The sequence below is a fragment of the Chrysochloris asiatica genome, unplaced genomic scaffold (genome assembly GCF_000296735.1).
Source record: "Chrysochloris asiatica unplaced genomic scaffold, ChrAsi1.0 scaffold00131, whole genome shotgun sequence".
In the NCBI taxonomy this organism is placed as follows: Eukaryota; Metazoa; Chordata; class Mammalia; order Afrosoricida; family Chrysochloridae; genus Chrysochloris; species Chrysochloris asiatica.
Genome location: NW_006408649.1, coordinates 851,479 through 876,740, shown reverse-complemented (window position 1 = coordinate 876,740; position 25,262 = coordinate 851,479).

The window sequence follows — 25,262 nt, the reverse complement described above, 5'->3', positions numbered from 1 at the left end:
AACTGGTGACCAGGAGCAGACTTGCAGAATGTGCCCTTTGGAGATGTAATTTATTATATATGCCTGAGTGGGTTTTTTTGTTTGTGTGTTTTTTAAAAAAAAGCTAAAGTGGATAGAGAGAAATACTTTTAACTGATGGTATATGGAGGGGATTATAATGAATGTAATGAAACAAGTTATATGAAATGTTGAATGTGAAACTGATGATATGCCCTGTAAACTTTCACTCAATCCACAATAAAAACCTTTAATTTATTAAAAAAAAAAAGTACTGCCAAATGAATATATGAAATGTGCTAGAATCCTTTGCTAATCTCATTCATTATTTGACTTTCCCTCACAACAACTCTGAGAGAAGGGCATTATTGCATGTAGCTCTGGCTACAACCTAAGAAGTGGTGGAGGTGGGAATGGAATTCAGGAAGATGTAACTCAAAAATAGATGACATAGAAAGAGCAGAGTGTCATTGCACTGACTGCTTTCCCATTAGGAACATGAAGGTAGCATGTAGGACATAGATAGGGAACTTCTCTCATTCAGATTCTCTTATCAAAAAAGGCATGACCTCTTTACCTGAGAAAGTTTAGACCAACATGAGTTTCTCACTGAACAATTCTCGAGAGACCATTTAATTCAGCACGTAGTGAGTACCTGCTCAGTACCAAACAGACTAGTAGACAACGAGGCTTCTTATAAATATTGCCTCTGTCCTTATGAAACCTCCAGTCTAATTGGGTGATGCAAGGGGTTAGTCATGTACAATATATGGCAAATATATATGTAGGTAGAGTAAAAGGTTGATGTAGGTATAGAAAAAGTAATGAGGTCAATAGAGGAAATGTGATGAACCAGTTCCTTCTAGAATGATATATTTATTGTAAACTCTATTTAATGAGTAAAAAGTTTCTGCTAATGGAAGAGAGCAGGTTCCACGTAGAAAGGGTAGCACGAAGTCAGGCACAAAGGCATAAACCCAGACTGTGTGGTTGAGGAGAAGAAAATAATCATAAGGCTCGAGAATATGGGCATGAAAAAGAGACAGAGAGAGACAGAAGGCTGCAAAGGCATTCAAGTTCAGATTGTAATGGCTTTCTATGCAGGGTAAGGAATTTCCTTTATGGATATAGAAAGCCTTTGAAAGATTGTGGAAAGGGTAATGTGATAAGGGCTTTGTTTTTAGGAATAATTCTAACATATAAGAGATTGCTTAGAGGATGCCAGACTCAGAAAGATTAGCTTAAAACAAATTCAAGATGTTGTTGTTAAATGTCATTGAGTCTGTGCCAACTCATAGTGATTCTGTAAATGGATTCCAAGGAATGGCTGGTAGGTTTCAACAGCCAACCTTGTAGTTAACAGTCCAGTGCATATCCAAAAGAACCACACCAGGACTCTTAAATGAGCAAAATAAGTACATAGCAAGAAGAAAGTATTTAATAATAAATTTGAGGAAATAATCTTAATGACAATCCAATACATTAAATGAAACAAAGACACACATTTTAAGTTAAAATTGTTGTTGTTGTTAGGTGCCATAGAGTCGGTACCGACTCATGGCAACCCTATTATGCACAACAGAACAGAACACTGCCCGGTCCTGGACCTACCTCACAATTGTTGCCACACTTGAGCCCATTGATGCTGCCACTTTGCCAATCCATCTTGCTGGGGTCTTCCTCTTTTTCTCTGACCCTGCACCTTACCAAACATGATATCATTCTCCAGAGACTGATACCTCCTGACAATATGTCCAAAGTACAAGAGAAGAAGTTAGGTCACCCTGGCCTCCAAGAAGTACTCTGGCTGCACTTCTTCCAACACAGATCTATTGGTTCTTTTTGCAGCCCATAGTACTTCCAGTATTCTCCTCCAACACCATAATTCAAATACATCAATTTTTCTACAGTCTTCCTTATTCACTGTCCAGCTTTCACATGCATATGAGGTTATTGAAAATACCATGGCTTGGGTCAGGCACACCTTAGTCCTCAAGTTGACATCTTTGCTCTTCAACATTTTAAAAAGGTCTTCTGCAGCAGATTTTCCTAATGCAATACATCATTTGATTTCTTGACTGCTGCTTCCATGAGTATTGATAGTTGACCCAAGAAGAAATGAAGTCCTTGACAACTTCAATCTTTTCTCCATTGATAAAAATGTTGGTCCCGTAGTGAGGATTTTTGTTTTCTATACACTGAGATGCAATTCATACTGAAGGCATTCAAAACCTAGAAAACCTAGTGCAAATGAAAAGATCCCTGGTGATGCAGTGGCTAAGCATTTGGCTGCTAACTGAAAGGAAGACAGTTCAAATCCACTACAGATTCTTTGGCAGCAAAGACCTGGTGATCTGCTCCCATAAAGATTACAGTCTAGGAAGGCCAAAGGGGCAGTTTTTTCTACTCTGTATCATAGGTCATTGGAGCTCTGGTAGCGTAGTGGTTATGAATCGGGCTGTGAACCTTAAGGTCAGCAGTTCAAAACTACCAGCCACTCCGTGGGAGAAAGATGAGGCTTTCTACTCCCGTAAAGATTTACACCCTCGGAAACCCTGTACAGGGTCGCTATGGGTCGGAACCGACCCGACAGCACTTAACAACAACAACAACATCATAGGTCATTATGAATCAGAATCCACTTGACAGCACACAACAGTGAGAATCAGTGACTTGAAATTGACAAAAGGAAATTTATGCAGTCATTATTGGAAACAAATTGTCAGCACATATCAAGAACCTGTTAGACTCAGAAATTCTACCTTTGAAAATTAATCCAAAGGAACATTTTGTGAGCTAGGAAATAAAATGTATGCAAAAAATGTTTATGTTATTTTTATGGGAGAGAAAAATTAAAACAAAGACCTAAATGATAACAGAGACATGGTTTACTCTGGTACAGCTGTTTGAGAAATTCTTATGAAGCAGTTGTTGTTTTTTTTGTTGTTAAGTCCAGAGTCAGTTCCAAATCATAGCAATGCTGAATAGTGTTTCCAAGGAGTGGCTGGTGGGTATGAACTGCCAACCTTTCAGTTAATAGTCCAGTGCTTATCCTATAGCACCACACTAGGACCCTATCTTATGAAGTTATTATTTTGTATAACTATGATGATGGTTTTCAAAAGGAGAAACACTAACTAAATAATAATATTCAAAAAGAGATGTTATAAATTGCATATACAATGTATTTAAAACTATGCTTCTTTTAAAAAAAAAAAAGAAGAAGAAATTTGGGGAGACTTGGGAACTGCTGAGCCCATGGACATTGACCTCGTCATGGACAGCTAGAGCTGAGAGTGCAGCATCCAGCTGATATGAAGTGGGGGGAGATAAATGAAAACACCCAAACTTACAGATAGTACCCTTTTAACCTAACTTCAATGGTTTGATGACCAGAGTTTGACTAGAGGAAGATAAAGAAATGTGATAAAGGAAGCAAGTATAAATTGCTACAATTTGATGAGCTTGACCTATACTTATAGATGTTTGTTGCTGTTGTTGTTATGTGCCATCGAGTCAGTACCAACACATAGTGACCTTATGCACAGCAGAATGAAACACTGCCCGATCCCACGCTTGAGTCCACCCATGCTGCCACTTGGCCAATCCATCTCACTGGGGGTATGTTCCTCTTTTTATTTGACACTACACTCTATCAAACATGATATCCTTCTCAGCTGTTGGTCCCTCCTGACAATATGTCTGAAGTATGAGAGATGAAGTTTGACTATCCTGGCCTCTAAGGAACACTCTGGCTGAACTTCTTTCAACACAGATATGTTGGTTCCTTTGGCAGCCCATGGCACTGTCAATATTCTCCGCCAACTCCATGTGTTCTTTGATCTTCATCAGTAAGTATTTTAAGTCCTCTTCACTTTCAGCAAACAACGTTGTATCATCTGCATATTGTAGGTTGTTAATGAGTCTTCCTCCAATCCTGATGCCACGTTTTTCTTCATAGAACCCAGCTCCTCAGATTATTTGCTCAGCATACAGGTTGGATAAGTATTGTGAAAGAATACAACCCTGTCGCACACCTTTCTTAATTTTAAACCATTCACTGTTCCCATGTTCTGTTCGAACAACTACTTCTTGGTCCATGTACACATTCCTCATGAGCACAATTAAGTGTTCAGGAATACTCATACTTCACAATATTGTTCATAGCTTGTCAAGATCCACACAATTGAAAGTTTTGTATAGTCACTAAAGCACAGGTAAACATCTTTCTGGTATTCTCTGCTTTCAGCCAAGATCCATCAGACATCAGAAATGATATCCCTCGTTCCATGGCCTCTTCTGAATCTGGCTTGAAACTCTGGCAGTTCTCTGTCAATATATGCTTGCAGCCGTTTCTGTATTACCTTTAGTAAAACTTTACTCACATGGGATATCAAAGAGATTGTCCAATGAGTTCCACATTCCGTTGTGTCACCTCTCTTTGGAATACAGACAAATATGGATCTCTTTCAATCAGTCGAACTGATAGTTGTTGTCCAAATTTCTTGGCATAGATGAGTGAATGCCTCCTATGCAGCCTTACTGTCTTGAAAATTTTCAATTTTTATTCCATGAATTCCTGGTGCCTTGTTCTTTACCAATTCCTTCAATGAAATTTGGACTTCTTCCTTCAGTATCATTGGCTCTTGATCATATGCTGCCTCTTGAAACAGTTGAACATAATTTCCTTTTGGTACAGTGACTCTGTGTATCCTTCCATTTTCTTTTTTATTATTATTTTTTGAATGTTTTATTGTGAATTTTGTGATAGTTTACATGGGAGAACATCAGCTTTACATTCATCCTATCATATATCATTTCATTGCCATGGTTACAATACCCTCAAGGCATCATCAACCAACCAAAGGGTATACCCTGAAAGCCTGCCACGGTTGTCAGCACACAGTCCCTCTCCCTCTCTGGGTCTAAAGTTCCCAGCGGCTCCATCACTCCACGTCATAGTTTCTGCCTCCATCTCTGGCGTCAGTGTTTCTCTGGGTAAGGTCCCACTCTCTGTTCTTCTCCCTTGATGGTCCCAGGGACCTCCGCTCCTGGACTGCAAAGTCAATCACTCCCCTCCTTTTGTTACACAATGTCTACCTTTACATTTCCAATCCTCACAGTCAGTCCTGACAACAAATATTCACTCTTGTACCACAAGAGACATATCCCCATTTCCTTTCATCAGCCCCACCCAGACAGATTAGATACTACTCAGTGGAGAGTCTACCTTCCTCCCCACCCTCTGGATCTAGGCTCCCTCTTGAAAGTTTGTAAACCAGTCACTTCTTGCCTTTGTAGCCCCCATTTTGGGTAGCCAATGTCCAAGTTGCCCATCTCTGTCTACTCTGTGTATGGAGGGGGTGGGAATGATCCTCACTGTAAAGATTTGTTCCCTCTTTTGAGCTGCTATATCCATAGGTGTAGGTCAAGTTCATCAAATTGTATCAGAGTACTCTTGTTCCTCTTGTTTCTTCTGCTAGTTGAGCTCTGATCATCCAGTCCTTGAAGCCACATCAAGTGGGTATTATCTGCAAGTGTGGGTATTCTAATGCATATGCCTTCACTTCTTATCAGCTGGATGCTTCATTCTCCACTCTAGTCCTCTGTGGCTATGTCACTGACTCTGGACCTAAGGGTCCCCAGGTCTTGCCATACTGCTGGCCAACCAGGTCTCCATCCAGGTACACAGGAGTCTATTGAACGCTGTAGGGCTTGGCTTACAGCTTCATTGCTGCTTTTCCCTCACTTCCCCTTATCGGTGACCAACATGGTCACCAAACAGAGCACATGTCTGCTCATGTATTGCCATTGGGTTTCAGTCTTTGAAGGGGGTTTGCACTGAGGGGACCCAACCACTTGCCTTGATGTTGCTCCTGGGCAAGCAACTTGCTTGTTCTTGTAGTAATCATGTGGATGGACATAATTGTTTTGTATTTTCCCTGCTGGTCTTTCTTTCAAGAAGGATCTTCTGCTCTTCTAGCCTATCCAGGCTTGTCTATTTGTTCTTTCAAGTGGAAATTTCCCACCTCAGAAGATTCTGGATGCACTTCAGGATTCTACCATTGGTCTTATGTAATGCAGAGGCTTCACAGGACGCCTCCTTCACTGGGCACATTGTAGCCCATTTTAGGTATTCAAATCAGCTATATGCAAACGCAGACTTACAAGTTTTCTATGGTGATATTTCTGGATATTCCTTTCTCTCCCCTCAAGTGTCTACTTTATAATTGTATGCCAGGGAAATCAAGATTCAAAAGACAGCCAAGAATCTTAACATTATTTCCTCCCTTTTGCCTATTCCAACCATGTCTCAATTCCTGTATCCCAGAGCCCTGTTGTTCCAAGGTTGTGCATACATCATTATTTACCTTTGTCCCACTTAGCCCATGCAAACCTGCCTAATTGTTTTCCCATCAGCCATGTTCTTCCATTCCCCTACCCCTTCTTGTGTATTGTCCCCTTCCATTGCGTGCAAACTATTCTGTGTCTATTTCCTACACTGTGTTCCACATTCTGCACCCTCCCCTCAGCCCATCCCACTCCTCCAGTAACCAGCAAAGAATCCACCCCCCTTTAGTATAGTTCTTTTTCTTAGTCTTTTACAGTACTGGTCTTATGCAGATTTCTCCTTTTGCAATTGACTAACATCACTCAACATAATGTCTTCAATGTTCATCCTTATTATGTGGTGACTTGCAACTTCCTTGTTAGTCATCAAGGTAGCATAATATTCCATTGTGTGTATGTACCACAGTTTGTTTATCCATTCTTCCGTTGATGGGCACTTAAGCTGTCTCCATCTTTTTGCTATTGTAAATAGTGCTGCTATGAATATTGGTGTGCATATATCTACTGCTGTTATGGCTTATATTTCTTGTGGGTAAATACCAAGTAGAGGAATTGCAGGATCATAAGGTATTTCTATTTCCAACCTTTTGAAGAAGTGCCATATTGCTTTCCAAAGAGGTTGGACCATTTTGCAATCCCACCAGCAATGCAGGAGTGTCACACTCTCTCCACATCCTTGCCAACATTTATTGTCCTCTACTTATTTGATCTTTGCTGTTATTGTTGGTGTAAGATATCTCATTGTTGTTTTGATTTGCATTTCTCTTTCGTTATTGGAAGATTCTCTGAGTAAATTATTGATTGATGCATAAATCATCAAGAGAAGATGGAAGGGATACATAGAGTCACTCTACCAAAAGGAACTGGTTAATGTTCAGCTGTTTCAAGAAGTAACATATGATCAAGAGACAATGATACAGAAGGAGGAAGTCCAAGGTACATTGAAGGAATTGACAAAGAACAAGGCACCTGGAATTCATGGAATAAAAATTGAAAGCTTTCAAGAAAGAGAGGTGGCACAGTAGGCACTCATTCATCTATGCCAAGAAATTTGGAAGACAACTATCTGGCTGGCTGATTAGAAGAGATACATGGTTGTGCCCATTCTAAAGAGAATTAACACAATGGAATGTGGAAATCATCAGACAATCCCTTTGATATCCATGCGAGTAAAGTTTTACTAAAATTAATACAGAAATCGCTGCAAGCATATATTGACAGAGAACTTCCTGAGGTTCAAGCCAAATTCAGAAGAGGCCATGGAGTGAGGGATATCATTACTGATGTCCAATGGATCTTGGTTGAAAGCACAGAATATTAGAAAGATGGTTACCTGTACTTTATTGACAATGCAAAGCTTTCGATCATGTGGATCATGACAAGCTATGGACAACATTGCAAAGTATGAGTATTCCTGAACACTTAATTGTGCTCATGAGTAATGTGTACCTGGACCAAGAAGCAGTTGTTCGAACAGAACATGGGAACAGTGAATGGTTTAAAATTAAGAAAGATGTGTGACAAGGTTATATTTTTTTCACCATATTTATTCAACCTGTATGCTGAGCAAATAATCAGAGAAGCTGGGTTATATGAAGACAAATGTGGCCTCAGGATTGGAGGAAGACTTATTAACAACCTGCGATTTGCAGCTGATACAACCTTGCTTGATGAAAGTGAAGAGGACTTAAAATATTTACTGATGAAGATCAAAGAGCACAGCCTTTGGTATGGATTACATCTCAATGTAGAGAAAAAAAAATTCCTCACCACTGGACCAATAAACAACATTCTTATCAACAGAGAAAAGATTGAAGTTGTCAAGGACTTCATTCTTCTTGGATCAACTATTAACATTCATGGAAGCAGCAGTCAAGAGATCAAATGACATATTGCATTAGGCAAACCTGCTGCACAAGAACTTGTTAAAGTATTGAAGAGCAAGGGTGTCAGCTTGAGGACTAAGGTGCACCTAACCCAAGCCATGGTATTTTCAATAACCTCATATGCATGTGAAAGTTGGACAGTGAATAAGGAAGACCACAGAAAAACTGATGCTTTTGAGTTATGGGATTAGAGGAGAATATTGAAAGTGCCATGGGCTGCCAAAAGAATCAATAGATCCATTTTGGAAGAAGTTCAGCCAGAGTGCTCCTTGGAGGCCAGGATGGCCAAACTTCCTCTCTCATAATTCGGACATTTTGTCAGAAGAGACTAGTCACTGGAGAATGACATCATGTTTGGTAAGGTTGAGGGTCAGAGAAAAAGAGGAAGACCCCAGCATGATGGATTAGCCAAGTGGCAGCATGGATGGACTCAAGAGTGGCAACAGTAGTGAGGTTGGCCCAGGATTGGGCAGTGTTTTGTTCTGCTGTGCATAAGGTTGTTATGAGTCGGTACCAACTCAATGGCACCTAACAACAACAGCAACAATCACAAGTGGTCGTGAACATTTCTTCATATGTTTGTTGACTGCCTGGATCTCCTCTTTGGTGAAGTGTCTGTTCATGTCCTGTGCCCATTTTTTAATTGGGTTATTTGTCTTATTCTTATAGAGGTGTTGTAATTTCATATATGTTTTAGAAATTAGTCCCTTATCTGCTGCGTCGTTACAAAAGTTTTTTCCCATTCTGTTGATTCTTTTCTTACCCTGAAGTCTTTTGATACATGTAAGTGTTTAACTTTTACTATGTCCCAATAATCTATTTTGTTCACTTTTGTTTGTGTAGTTTTCAAAATGTTTGGTAGTCTGTGTAGTCCCTCAATTAGTGCCCTCACATTTGTCCCTATATTTTCATTGTTTGCCTTCATGACTTTGGGATTCACATTTAGGTCTTTAATCCATGCTGAGTTACTTTTTGTGTAAGGTGTGAGGTAAAGGTCTTGTTTCAGTCTTTTGCATATTGCTTTCCAGTTCTGCCAGCACCCTCTGTTGAAGAGAATATCCACTCCCCATGCGATATATTTAGGTACTTTGTCAAAAATAAATTGGCTGTATGTGGATGGGTTAATTTCTGGGCTCTCAATTCTGTTCCATTTATCAATGTAGCTTTCATTGTACCAGTACCAGGCTGTTTTGACCACTGTAACTGTGTGATAAATTTTGAAATCAGGGAGTGAGAGGTTTCCAACTTATTCTTCTTCCTAAGCAGTGCTTTACTTTATCCTGGGTCTCTTTCCTTTCCATATAAAGTTTGTGATTGTTTTTTCCATCTCTTTGAAGAAGCCTGTGGAATCAGGTTTGGGATTGCATTATATGTGTAAATTGCTTTGGGCAGTATTGACATTTTCACAATATTAAGCCTTCCTATCCAGGAGCATGGTACATTCTTCCATTTTTGTAGGTGTCTTTTGGTTTTTTGTAGTAGTGTGTTGTAGTTTTCTTGTATAGGTCCTTTGTGTCTCTGGTGAAATTTATTCCTAGCTATTTCATCCTTTGGGCGGCTATTGTAAATGTTACTGCTTTCCTAATGTCCTTTTCAGTGCTGTCGTTTTTAATATAGAGGAATCCAATTGATTTTTGTATGTTGATCTTATATCCTACCACTTTGCTGAATCTTCCAATGAGGTCTAGTAGCCTTTTTACTGAGTCTTTGGGGTTTTCTATGTATAGAATCATATTGTCTGCAAACAGAGAGAGTTTTACTTCCTCTCTGCCAATTTGGATGCTTTTAATTTCCCTGTCTTGGCATATAGCTCTTGCTAAGACTTCTAGCACAAGACTGAGTAGGAATGTCACAAAGGGCATTCTTGTCTGGTTCCTGTTCACAGAGGGAAGGCTTTCAGTTTCTCTCCACTGAAAGAAATGTAGCCTGTGGGTTTTGTATATATGCTCTTAATTATGTTAAGGAATTTCCCTTCAATTCCTACTTTGTTGAGTGTTTTTATCAGGAATGGATGTTAGATTTTGTCAAATGCCGTTTCTTCATCAATCAATATGATCATGTGGTTCTTTTCTTTTTTCTTATTTATGTGGTAGATTACATTGATCATTTTTCTAATGTTGAACCATCCTTGCATCCTTGATATGAATCCCACTTGATCATGATGTATTTATTATCTTTCGACGTGCTGCTGGATTCTGTTGGCTAGGATTTTGTTGAGAATTTTTGCATCTACGTTCATGAGGGATATTGGTCTATAATTTTCTTTCTTAGTGATATCCTTCCCTGGTTTTGGTACAAGGGTTATGCTTGCTTCATAAAATGTATTAGGAAGTTTTCCATCCTCCTTTATATTCTGAGATAATTTGAGTAGAATTGGTAACAGCTCTTCCCTGAATGTTTGGTAGAATTCACCAGTGAAGCCATCTGTGCCTGGACTTCTTTTGGTTGGGAGATTTTTGATGACATGATCACTTTCTTCTTTTGTTATGGGTCTGTTCAGGTTTTCTACTTCACTCTGTGTAAGTTTAAGTAGGTCATGTTTTTCTAAAAATGTATCCATTTCTTTTAAATTTTCAAAAATTTGGAGTATAATTCTTCATAGTATTCATCCTTTTGATTTCCTTTGGTTCCATTGTGATATCACCCATGTAGTTTCTAATGCATGTTATTTGTGTCTTCTCTCTCTTTTCTTTTGGTAGGTTTGCCAATGGTCTGTCAATTTTTTTAATCCTTTCAAAGAACCAGCTTCTTATCCTGTTGATTCTTTCTATTGTTTTCATGTTTTCTATCTCATTTATTTCTGTTCTAATTATTATTTCTTTTCTTTTGGTGGCTGTAGGTTCCCTCTTTTGGTATGTTTTTAATTGTTGTAGATTCTGTATTAATGTGTTAATTTTGGTTCTTTCTTCTTTTTGGATGTGTGAATGTATTGCAATAAATTGTCATCATCACAGCACTGCTTTAGCTGTGTCCCTAAGATTATGGTATGTTATGTTTTTCTCATTAGTTTCCAGAAATGTGTGAAATCACATTTTATTTCTTCTACTATGCAGTCGCTTTTCAGTAGCGTGTTATTCAGTTCCCATGTATTTGACTTTATTTCCTTTCTATTTCTATTGTTGATTTCTAATTTGTTAGTATTGTGGTCTGAGAAGATGCTTTATACTATATTGATATTTGTAAATTTATGGAGGTTTGTCTTGTGGCCTAAGACATGGTCTAGTCTGAAGAATGGTCCATGTGCACTGGAAAAGAATATGTATAGTGCTGTTGTTGGGTTGAATGCTCTGTACATATCTATGAGGTCCAGTTGGCTGAATGTGTTGTTTAGTTCTTCTGTGTCTTTGTCAAGTTTCTTTCTGGTTGCTCTATCCATTTTTAAAGTGGTTTATTAAAATCACCCACTATTATTGTAGATTCATCAATTTCTTTCTTCAAATCTATTAGTTTGCTTGATATAATTTGGAGTTCTTTCTTTGGGAACATAGATATTTATTATGGTAATGTCATCTTGTTCAATTGTCCCTTTAATCATTGGATAATGTTCATCTTTATCTATTATGCTGGGTTTTCCCTTAAAGTTTATTTTATCAGAGATTACTACTGCCACTCCTGTTTGTTTTTTTTTTTTGCAATTAGCTTGGTATATATTTTTTCCATCCTTTGACTTTTAATCTGTTTTTGTTTCTGTGTGGAAAACAGGTCTCTTGCAGACACTATATTGAAGGATCTTGTTTTCTTATCCAATTGCCCACCCTCTATCTCTTAACTGGTACATTTAAACCATTTACATTCAGTGTAATTATCGACAGGTATGGGTTAATTGCTGCTATTATGTTTGTTTTTTTGTGATGTTGCTGCTTTCTTTGTTCTGTGTGTCTTCCTTTTCTGAGTTCATGCTTTTTGTGTTCTTTCCTGTGAATTTCCTCATAGTTTTAATGTTTCCATTTGTCAAATGTCTTAGTACTTAATTGAGTATGTATTTTGGTATTTTTTATGCTTTCTGATTGCCTTCAGGTAGATGTGATCAGGATGTGGTCTTCTTTTTCCACTCTTCTTATTGCTTAACTCAGAGTAACTTTCACAGGTATTGTCTGTCTCCCTGGTATATGGCAGTTGGTATTGATTCTTGCCTGAATTCTGTTGTTTTATAGATTGTGATTGTAGCTTGACTATATGGCAGCAGTTGCTGTCTCTTTTTGGGAAACATAGGGAGAGACAGAGTCCCCAAAGGTAAAAAGAGTAGCATAAAACAGCAAAACAGCAACATCAAAAAAGCAAGAAAAAAAAGAAAAATTAAAACACCAAAACAACAACAACAACAACAACAAAAAAACTAGATTTGATACTGTAGTCTATAATCGCAGAAAGGGAAGAGGAGGGAGCGAAGAGGGGAAAAAAACAAATCTGTAGCCTGATATGAGTATGACTTTAATGTCCTCTTTCAGATTCTTGCCTTCAAGGCCATCTGATAAATTTCAAGATTCCACTGTTGGTTGTTATGCTTCACTTCAGGATTTAATTTAATTTTTGGCCTGTTTTGTCTTAAACTCTCTTTCCCTCTCCATACCCCTTGTTCTGGCCTTTTCCCTATTAAAAAACAGTTCAGGGCTGGTTCTTGGGCTGAGAGTATCTGTGTGCATTCGTGGCAGAAGAACCCACCAGTGGTGGTGGTGGGGAGTGTCCATTCGCTCAGGCACCCCCCTCTAGTCACCAGAATGGAGGTGCACATACAGTGGGTGGCCAGTGAACAGATATCAAAAAAAATCAGAACAAAGCAAAACTAACAAAGTGTATTGTCCACCTTTGCTACTAGGCTCCCACAGTGTTATTCTGTGGTGGATCTGCTTGCTCCCCCACTTGCTCTTGCCATTTGGTCTCACCCAAGTTGTCAGCTCTGGGCCTCTGAGCCCAGCAGACTCCAAAGTATACAATTTCTTACTTCCGCTACAAGTTCCATTAGCAATAAGCTTTCAAACTTTTTAAATATTCCTACATATGTGGTTCCGAGTTTTGGAGCTCTTCCCTGAACCCACTTTGTCTGGTATTCTGTGGTATTGATGAAGACGAACTTCACTGCACCTCTGCCCTATCCACCATCAAGCCCCCACTTCTATCTTCTTTTGATGCTTTCTGCATCATTCAATAATTTGCCCAAAGAATCCTTCAATTAATGAAAGTCAAGACTTGAATTTTTTCTTAAGTTCCCCTAGCTTAAGAAATGCTGAGTGTGTTCTTCTTTTTTTGGTTTTCTGATTCCAGATCTTTGCACATTTTGTTGTAATATTTGGCTTTATCTTCTCAAGCTAATCTTTGAAATTTTCTGTTCAGCTCTCATACCTCATTTCTTCCATTTGCTTTAGCATCTCTACATCAAAATACCAACTGAGAGGAAAGGAATCTTCACATCAAGGATTAAGCCTATCCCCTTGGTATAAAGGGTTGATAGAGACAGGCAATTTAGACATTGGTTACCTAAAATGGAGGGGTGGTGAGGCTATAAAAGCTTGAAGTGGCTGCCTTATAAGTTTTCAAGAAGGGGTTTAGTATCAGAGTGTGAAGGGGAAGGTAGAATCCTCCTAAATAGTTTTCATCTTGTCTAGATGGGCATCCTGGTGTGGTACTGTGGGTTAATGTGCTGAACTGCAAAGTTATTTGAACTGCAAGGTCAGTGGTTAAAGCCTACCAGCCACTCCTTAAAAACCCTATACAGGGGCACTATGGGTCAGAACTAACTCAACAGCACTTAAAAACAACAGATGGGTCTAGTGAAAAGAAATTACAACAGGATTCTTTTGATTCAATAGTGAGTAATTGTTATCATGACTAATTGAGATTGTCACAACTGTAAAGGTAGAAGTTTTGTAACATAAAGGGGGGAGTAGTAAATCTTATATTCCAGAAACAGAGTACCATAGAGCCATTAAGAAAGAAGAGTATGAGTGAAACATGGGGCCCTAACCAGAGTAGCAGCAACACCAAAAATGGAGGCAGAAGTGATGGCATGGAGAAATACAGCAGCTAAGGACTCTAGACTCATGGAGAGAGAAAAGCTATGTGCTGGCTGCCAGGAGGCTGACATGCAGAATGCCCCCTTTGGATGTTTAAATGACTATATATTCCTGAGTGCTTTTGTGTATATTAAAAAAAAAAAAAAAGAGTGAATAGAAGCAAAGACTGTTAAATGATGATGCATGGAGTTAACTGTAATCATTGTAGTGAAACAAAATTGATACAGTATGAGTGCAAAATCAATGTTCTCCCATGTAAATTATCACTCAATTTACAATGAAAGCTTTAAAAAAAAAAAAATTGTGACCCTCATGTGACAGAGTAAAATGGCCCTGTCAAGTTTTTCAAATGTAATATTTACAGGAGCTGATTGCCAGGTCATTCTTCACTGGAGCTGAAGGAATGGTGGGTTCAAACCACAAGTCTTTATGGTTAGCAGCCAACCACTTCACCATTATGTCACAAGAGCTTCCAATAAAATCTATACTAGAATAGAAAAGGAAGAATTCATATGATAATATGAGTACTATTTCTGTCTGGTCACAAGATTAAAGCCAATTCTCTTCTTTCTATGGTATTTCTATGGGTTTGCACCTCAATGTCAAAATAACAAAAATCCTCACCAATGGACCAATAAGTAACATCATGGTAAATGGAGAAAGAATTAAAGTTTTCAAAGACTTCATTTGCTTGGATTCATCATCAACACTCATGGAAGCAGCATTCATGAAATCATACAGCTTACTGATCTGCTGCACAAGACCTCTTTACAGTACTCAAGAATAAAGGATACCAGTTTGAGGACTAAACTGTGCCTGACCCACATCACGGTATTTTTATTTGCCTCATATGCATGTGAAAGTTGGACAATAAATTAGGGAGACCATAGAAGAAATTGTGCATTTCAGTTATGGTGTGGGAGAAGAATATTAAAGGTACCATGGATTGCCAGAAGAGCAAACAAATCTATTTGGGAAGAAGTACAATCAGAATGCTTCTTAGAAACCAGGATGGTCAGACTTCGTCTCTCATACTTTGGACATATTATCAGGAGGGACCAGTCTCTGAAGAAAGACATCATGCTTGGTAAAGTGGAGGGTCAAAGAGAAAGAGGAACACTTCCAATGACATGGATTGGCCCAGTGACAGCAGCAATGGGCTCAAACAGAACAGCAATTGTGAGGATGGCACAGAACTGGATGAAGTTTCATTGTGTGGTATATACGGTAGCTATGAGTCCGAACCACTTGATGGAACCATAAAACAACAACACGTTTCTATAAAAAATAAAAATAAAAAAATCAAGCTTCCTTTAGTAAGCATTTACTTATTGATATTAAAAATACAATCTTTTAAACGTCTTTTTCAGTTCTTCAAACTCCCTCTCTGCAAATTCATATTTCCCAGAAACTACCTGGTTATACATATCCAGCAGACAGATGAACTAGGGACAGACTAAAAAATACAGATTCACACTGGTTAGCTGGTCCCCTGAACTTTATAAACTTTTAATCCAGGATTCTGCAGGAATTTTTTTTTGGTTATGTTTTTGTTCTGTTTCTCTGAAATTCATTCATATTTTCTCTATTGCTCCGTGTTGGTCATGAACCTTCATTTGTTTTTGTTCTGTTTCTCTGAAATTCATTCACATTTTCTCTATTGCTCCATGTTGGTCATGAGCCTCCATTTTGGCTACTTAAAACATCATTAAACACTGTTCAGTCCTTCCTTGTCATCATTAAAGTAAATATTAAGCCAGTTGGGACTTTTCAACCCTTGGGGTCCCTTAGACACAATGGCAAACAAGGACACCGGGCCATTTATCATTTAACTTTGTTTTCTTCCAAGGGCATTTTTACTATATATGTTGATTTTCATCTTCATAGAATTTGAACTTATTTTAAAATAAAAATCATCAGATGCACCAGATGAGTCAATTATCTAAGACCAGCCACTGAGTGCCACCATGATCTCTTTTCCCCACATAATGGATAATTCCACTTAGAAGCCATCAGTGGATGCTGAGACTCATTCAGTCACATGCTGTTTGATAGGTAGGAAGCCAATTCTATCAATGTTTTTGATTTTCGCTTTTAATTTTTTTTCATTTATTCATGAATTTTAAAACCAAGTGCATCTTATAATTCCCCATCCTTTGCCATCCTGATTTTTTAATTTATGCTGTTTACTTGAAGGAGGTGGAGATGTTTTTCTTGTCAAAGTCATTTTCTTGTGAATGTTTCTTACCTTGTAAGCTACATATTCCATCAAGAACCATGTAGGCTTCATGTAAAGAGTTCCTATTCATAGCTTGGGCTCCAACCTACTTTCTGAGCTTTTAATCGCATCAGATTTTTCTGATGGAGAATTGTGATTTTTCCTCTTTAATGGACAGTCCATTGAAGAAAAAAAAAAGTCATTTTCTCAACTCTAGATATCCAGCATGACTCTAATTGAGATCGCAGCAAAGGCTGAAACCCATTAGGTAAGAAAATGTGTCAAAATAAAAATATCTTCGGTTTTGACATTCTATATAAGTTCAAATCCCAGCACCACTATTTACTGTTCAGCATGACATTAGTCAAATTGCTTAAGCTTCCCAAGTGCCAGTTCCCACTTTCATAAACGAGGATAATACCTGTAAAGCTATCACGACAATTTACAAAATACAGGGTTCCCCTGCTAATTGAAAGTAGAATATTCTTATGAAACCTTTTGTAAGGCAAAACGGCATAAAGCAAAAAAAGCAGTTAACATTGATTTATATAGGAATTTTTTTGTTAGTATTCCCTGATCCCCCAACTAACCTACCAAATTATAACGAATAACACACAAAACATAAAATAACACTAACATACACTGTTCACAGGCACAGTTCAAAGCTATGGTAACTTAATACTGAGATGCCAAGAGTAGTTCCCAGGGAAGGAGCTTGTTATAGCCAATCTTGCTACTCTGTGTGAATATTGCCTCTTTAAGGGCTAGCTGCAAAACAAGCACTGAAAGCTAGTTTTGTTTTTTGTGGTTTATCGTAAATGTGAAAATTATCTTTGAATTTCTTTGAGTTAGCAAAAGTGGGTACTAATGTAGGTCTTTTGTAAAAGTGAAGAGGTATAAAACAAACTTTTTAAAAGCAAGTGATATCTTTAATGTTTTAAAAGTACCAAATACATAACTGGAAGTTTAAACATACACTTTTTGATTCACAAGGCATTCTCGTGTGACACTGTAGGATAAGCACTGGACCAAAAGGTCAGTTTGAACCTCTAGGTCAGCAGTTCAAAACCACCAGCCACTCCTCAGAAACCCTATATAGGGTCACAGTGAGTCAGAATTGACTCAATAGCACTTAACAACAACAACGACATTTGATTCACAAAGTTTGTTCTGCATCTTAGTTTTGTGAATAGCAAATGGGGTCTTAAAAGCTTGTAAGAACAACTGTTGGCTCCTACTCATCAGAAGCAAAAGAGAAAGAAGGAAACCAAAGTCTCAGAGAAGAACTAGTCTACAGGGCTGATGGCCTACATGAGTCACAGGCTCATTGCCTCTGAGATCAGAATACATAAATGGTGCCCACTACATACCATTCTAATCAGGATAGATGAACTCTAATAGAATGAGAGAAAAATGAGGAACAGACTGAAATTCTTAAAAAGTCCAGACTTGCTGGATCAACTGAGACTAGACGACTCCCTGAGATGATCACTCTAAGTTATTCTTTAAACCTTGAACCAAAATTATCCCCTGAATCAGTGGCAAACAAAATCCAGGGTGTTATCTTTGAGAACGGTCCCTATTAAAGAGCTCTGGTAGCATAGTGGTTATGAGTCAGGCTTCTAACCTCAAGGTCAACAGTTCAAAACTACTAGCCATTCCATGGGAGAATGATGATGCTTTCTGTTTCCATAAAGATTTTACTACCTCATAAACCTTATGTAGGATCGCTATGTGTGGGAACTGACTCCACCACCACCACCATGATGGTCCCTATTTGTAAAAGTTCAACAATTACTTTAAAGTAAAGATGAGAAGATAAGAGTCAAGGAAACTAGAGTACCAGAAGCAGAACAAACATAACTCAATGAAAGAGAATGTTGATTCGTTGTGACAAATTCAAGTAATGTCACTGGATAAATTATAAAGAAATTGTCAAAACTAAAATGCTATGTAAATATTTACCAAAAACACAAATATTTTTTTTCAACTGCTATTATTTGCTCCCACCAATTTAATAAGATGTCCCTGTACAACATGGACCCCTATAAGCACATCCCTTATCAGTGGCAACACCTTTCAGTGTGATGATTCTTAAGAACTATTCTCAAAAGCAGTGGCAATCAGTGAAGGCGATCACATCCAGTAACATCAGTACTGCCAACTCCAAGCCTCTGTTGATATTGAAGAGTCACCATGTGGACTAGTCATTTTCTATTTCCTGAGTCAGCTCTTGAGTTTCTGAGCTCACAGTGACTCCCTGAGCTCTGTCTCTAGGAGGCAGAGTATGCAACTGTTCTGTGCTAAAGCATTCTGTCCAAGACTAGTCCTTTTTCAGTTAATTCTCTAGAGAAATCTTCAATCACCTCCAGCTCTCTTCCCTACTGCCCTGATGCCAAACCAAGTCCATGACACACTTCCTTCTACCAATGGTCTCTCTCTTCAGGTTCATTCACACCTCCTGGAAGTACCTTAGGTATCCAGTGCATTTAGATATTTGACCACACACTTAACCAAATCATAAATTCGCTCTCTCATGTCCCTTCCACGAGGACACTGCTCCATTGATATAATTTGTGCCCCAGAAATTGTTCTGGTTAGCCCATAGTTTCTCAAGTGACAGACACTCTAATAGGAGCTACTGGCATACCCATGTAATGCAATTTCACTTTCTGTAATGAAATACTTAAATGCCCTTCGGAACTTGTAAGGAAAACAGATACTGGGTGAAGTCAGGCACACATTGTTTTATTTTTCTCTGCCTGCTCTGAAATACAGTAGGAATGAACACATTGGCAGATCAGATATTTAAATTATTCCAGAAGTGAAAAAAATAGAAAAATAAAATCATATAGCATCATTACCACTTCATAGGTTAATAAATATATCACTGGCCCATCTGATCCTCATAAAAGTCCTGTTAAGCAGCTTAGTCATCCTAATTAAATAGTGAGGAAATTGAGGATTAGGAAAGTGAAGTAATTTGCCCAAGGCCACCAAACTAATTAAAGACAGGTCAAAACTAGCATCCAATTCTGATATAGTTTTAGTTAATAGTCCAGTGCTCTATCATCAAGAATGACCTTTCATAAGTGACAAATATCATAAATGTCAGCAAATAAAATTCTTGCCCTTTCTTTCCCAATGGCTTGTGGGCTTAGACAAGAAATTGTATAAAAATCCACTCACTCAACCAGTCTCTAGTCATTCCAAATAGATACGTTATCTGTTTCCAAAGAAATCTAGAATAGAGATGTCAAAAACTCATATACTAGCAAACAAGAAGTGCTGCCTTAGCTGCTGGAATTCATCCCCAAACCATAAAGGCATCATCAAATTCAACTTATTCCCTTGGCATAGTGAACACCCATTAGAAAAATATTTGCCTGTTTCATCTTAATGACTGCTAAAATAGTCCCTAGCACTCAGCCAAAGACTCCTAAACTAGAACTACTAATAATTCTAATAATTCTTGAGCCCAAGTTGAAGGCCTATGTGGTTGTTATATTAAATAGGCTCCATAAAGTATGAAGTAAGTAGCTGTTAAGTCTCAAACTGTTAAGAGTCTGAAATGTTAACCCACCTCCTGCAAGCTAGCCAGTTGATCTGCCATCATTTATATATGATATCTGAAACACAAAATACTAGAATCAGATCTTTTATTCACAAAAACATTTGTGTCAGTTCCTCAGGTGTCAATTCCCCATGGGTCAATGTGGTAGCACCCAGATCTCCCTGCACATATGGGAGCTATGCACCACAGAGTAAGAACAACGAAAATATAAAATCAGCCCTTATATAGAACTGCTGGCACATTTGCCAATCCTCCATTCTGGAGGGAGAAAAAGACCTTATATTTTATTCTGGAATGCAAACAAACTGCCTTATGGGAGAAGAGGGAAACATCTCTATTCTGAAATATAAACAATTTTCTCTGAGGGAAATAAAAAGATATATCTAGAGCAACTGGCTTTGGAAGAAAGGAAACATTCTCTATCTTTATAATTCCCATTGCTCAGAATGCCTGAACCATACAGAAACATCCAGAAATCCAGGAAAAAATTGTGTTCCAACATGAATTAAGTAATGTAATCAGCCCAGCAAGGAGCTATAAACCCAGTACCCATATTTTTGGACAAAGTGATATGAGACACCTGTCTACCTCTCTTTAGCCAAGTGGATGAATGGATGGTTGGATGAATGGATAGATTAATGGATGATGAAGGGATGTTAGATGTATGAATGCATAAGAGGTTCTTGGTTCTAGGATCTTCTGATCCAGAGGAGTCCTCCTTCCATAATAGCTACTGGAACCACCACAATTATTTTGTACTTCCATGAGAATAGAAGGGAGGCAACATAGAACTTCCTCCACTTTCAAGTAGCTTTTAGCTTATCTGATAACTACAATGATAAAAATCACTGTGTAAGTAAATTCAAGCAGGTCCAAGTACAGTCACACCCATCCTTAAACTGGAACCCACATTTGTGTGTTGGTCTGATTCAATCTGACTTTCTAATGATAATGCTAACACCACACTTTCACAATAAACTTCCATATCTAGAATTTTACTTGATATTCAAAATCAGTATGTAAAACTATCAGAGCAAGTGTTATAATGAGCTCTGGTGGCATAATGGGTTATGCATTGGATTGCTAACTACAAGGTCATCAGTTCAAATCTACCAACAGCTCCAAGGGAGAAAGTCAATGATTTCTATTCCTTTAAAGATTAACAGTCTCAGAATCCCTATCCAGGGTTGCAATGAGTCAGAATTGACCTAACAGCACACAACAATAATAAAAATTTTTATAGATGAAAACAAAATGAGACTCCAAAAGAGCAAATAATCAAACAGATTGCACAAAGTGGATGAATAACGGAAGGAGAATGCAAATCCATGTCTTGTTTGCAGTTTCTATGCTTCCCCACTTATACCATCCTACCTCCTCATACATCAGACTGACAAACTACAAGATATTAAGAATCTAACAAATATTAGAATCTCCACCATTACCAGTGAGAATGGAAAATGGTACAGCTGCCATGAAAAACAGTTTGACAGTTCCTCAAAAGGAAATTATCATATGACCCAGCAACTATCCTACTAGGTATATACACAAAAGTATTGAAAGCTGGACTCAAACAAATATTCATTGATGCTTTACTCACAACAATCAAACTGTCATTCAATAGCTGAATAGATAAACCATAGTGTATACATACAATGGAAAATTACTGCTGTTCTTGTTGCTGTTGTTGTTAAGTGCCGTCAAGTGAGCTGAAATTCATACTGACCCTGAATAAGGTTTTCAAGAAGTGGTTGGTGGGTGTGAATGTTGACCTTGTGGTTAGCAGTCCAGAGCTTATCCTACATCGCTGCAATGGAATATTACTCATACATAAAAATAATAATAATGAAATTCGGATACTTGCTATAACAGGGATAAAACTTGAAAACATTATGTTGAGTGAAATAAGTCAGTCACAAAAGGACAAATAGTGCATGAACCTACTTATAAGAAATATCTGGAGTCCTGTTGTGGCACTGATTAGCACTGAACTACTAACCACAAGATCAACAGTTCAAACCTGCCAGCCACTCCTTAGAAACACTATACAGGGTCACTCTGAGTCAGAATAGACTCAATGGCACTTAATAACTTAGGAAATACCTTGAATAGGCAAATTTATTAAGACAAAATTTCTCTATACATTTAGTAAGGAACTCTAGTAACATGGTAGATTACAATTTGGGCTGCTAACCACAAGGTCAGTCCTTCTAATCTACCAGTCTCTCCATGGGAGAAAAATGAGGCTTTCTGTTCCTGTAAATATCTATAGCCTTGGAAACCCTATAAAGGGCCACTATGAGTAAGCACCCATTTGGTGTCTTACAACCACCACCATTTAGTGGTTAGCAGGGACAGGAGAGAGAGGGAAAACCAGAAGCACATTTAGTGGTTAGCAGGGACAGGAGAGAGAGAAAAGAAGAAGCCATTGCTTAGAAAGCTCTGAATTTCTTTTAAGGATAATGGAACATTTTAAAACAGATAATGATAGTTGCACAACATGAAGAATGTAATTAAATGTCACTGAATTATACATGTAAACAAATGTTGAAATGGAAAATGTTTTGTTTTATATATACAATATATACAAGGTTACTTCAAAAGTTCATGGAATAATGTAATTAAAAGATAACAGCATTTTTCCATGAACTTTTTAAAGTCCTCTCGTTTATGTGTGTGTGTGTATCCATATATATATACACATATATATACACATCCATATATATACACACATACATATACAGCATAAAATTCTAATAAATAATTTTGTCTTCCTTTTGTGTTTCTCAAAACATTAAATTGCAAGCATGAGTATTTTCTAAACCACAGATGTTTTTCCTTATTATTTTTGTTTTACTGAGTGAAAAATATTATTTAATAGCTCAGTATTGCGGAACCTAAGAAAATTACCTTTACATTTACATTTTATCTATTTTCTTCAAGGAATCAATCAATTAATAATATCTATTAGGAGCTCTGGTAGCGTAGTGGTTACGAATCAGGCTGCGAACCTTAAGGTCAGCGGTTCAAACTACCAGCTGCTCCGCGGGAGAAAGATGAGGCTTTCTACTCCGGTAAAGATTTACACCCTCGGAAACCCTGTACAGGGTCGCTATGGGTCGGAACCGACTCGATGGCACTTAACAACAACAACAACAATTACTAGACAAGAATATTCCTAAACTTTTTTTTTTTTGGGGGGGATACCTGGTTGAAAATTGTATCCACACATAACATTCAGATAAGCAAATATTAATTTCTGATAATCAAATTCTTTCTTTTCCTGAAACAAAATTGTTTGGAAATTATCTTTAGACATGTCTTTCTCCTCTTTATTTCTTATACAATTCTTTGTAAGCATATTTTACTTTTAGTCATTTTACACAGAATTTCATTCATGTACAAGGAAATATTTCATGCAGAAGCAGCAGCAGCCATTGAGCACTATAAGCTTGTCCATCAACTGTAATTATGCACATAAGAGAATGCACTTTCTGCATTTCAATAAGTCACAGAATAGTCCAGCTCAAAACATGTGATTTAATGAAATGGTAATGATTTCATTAATATATCAAGCCATGTCTAATTCCTTTCAAGAAATATAAGACAATTTGCATTCATGCTGAATACACAATGAGTAAACAGCCCACTTGGCAATAGTTTAAATGGATTCTCTACACTAAGAGTCCTAATATAGACATTGGTGTAGAATCATTAGAGATAGTTGTAAAGAAGCATGAATTGATGTATAATGTTGAAAGGGCCAAAATTTTTGTTTTGCTTTGTTTTTCTGGTTATAATTATAAATGAAGTATAATTAAGCCAAAATCCAAAGCTTTATTCATCAAAAATTTAGTATTCACAGCTGCCTATCTGATTCTTGTTAAGACTTTATATTCCTTTATTCATCACTCCTTAGGGACCTCTGTGTAATAGGACGGGCAAAGAAATAGTAACTATTAGGACGGGCAAAGAAATAGTAACTATAGTCACAGAAAGAGAACCAGGATAGTGCAGACATATGGAAATCAAGAAGTGATAAGGGGATGACATCATCTGAAGGATTATGTATCAGGCAAATCACAATACATTATCTTATTTCATGATCACCCAATGTAGCTGTTATAATTATCCCTCCATTTTGTAGGTAAGGAAATCAAGTCTTAGTGAGGTTAAGGAAGTTGTTTGTCCAAGGCCTTAGAGCTACTATTGTTTTGTGTACTCCCAAGCCCTAGTTTCCCTCTGCCCTAGTTTCCAAAAAGAAAAAGGATCAACAGTTTTAAATGTCCTCAAAAGTAGTAACAATATGATGATAATGAGGGTAAAACTTGGTTTGAAATTTACATAATAATCAATAAGAATTTCAAATGAAGGCGCATAGAATATGTGAGTGGAGAAACCACATTGTTAAAGGTGGTGTGAGGAATAAATAGAAGCACTTAGATTAGTCTTATTTAGAAGTATAGTGGTGAAAGGTGAGAAAAGATGCAACAGGAGCTTTTGAGAGTAGTAGGATTGAAAACAAATTGCTTTAGAAGAGGAGTCTTGTAATTGTGCGAAGTTGGAAGGAAAGCATAAAGATGAAAGCAAGGGAAGAGAAATGCATGAATCAAGATATCAGAGGAAGGAGAAAGGCCCTAGGGGAGGGACTGACCCTGAAGATGAGAGGATAGGGCAGAAGAATATGGTGAGCCAAGGCACTGAAGGAGTTTAGGTGGAGGAAAAAACAGAGGGCAGACTCCAGGCTTGCTAGATGATGTCTCCTTTATTCTGAGACATCTGAAGTAAAACTTGTTGACTTAAACAGTAGAGAAAGTATTACAATCCTTGCTTTGTTGTTATGTGCCATGGCACCAACTCCAGCACATAGAGAACTCATCTGTTACAGAGCAGAAATACTCCAGAGTTTTCTTCATGGAAGTAAATAATAATCTTTATGGGAGCAAGTCAACAGTTTTAGTTAGAAGTCAAGCACTTAAGAATTTGTGCCATGAGAGTTCCTTATTACAATCCTTCTAGCATGTTATATTGCTAGCAGGATTGTAATATTACATATTATATTATATATTCATTATTGAAACTATAGCACTCTGAGGCAGAAAGATGAGTTAAAGATCTCTGATATCTTAAAATCAACCACTACTTACTTGACCAATCCTTACTGTCTGTAGTTGGCCTTCCACAAAAAACTGACAAGATAAAAAAGACATATATATATATATATA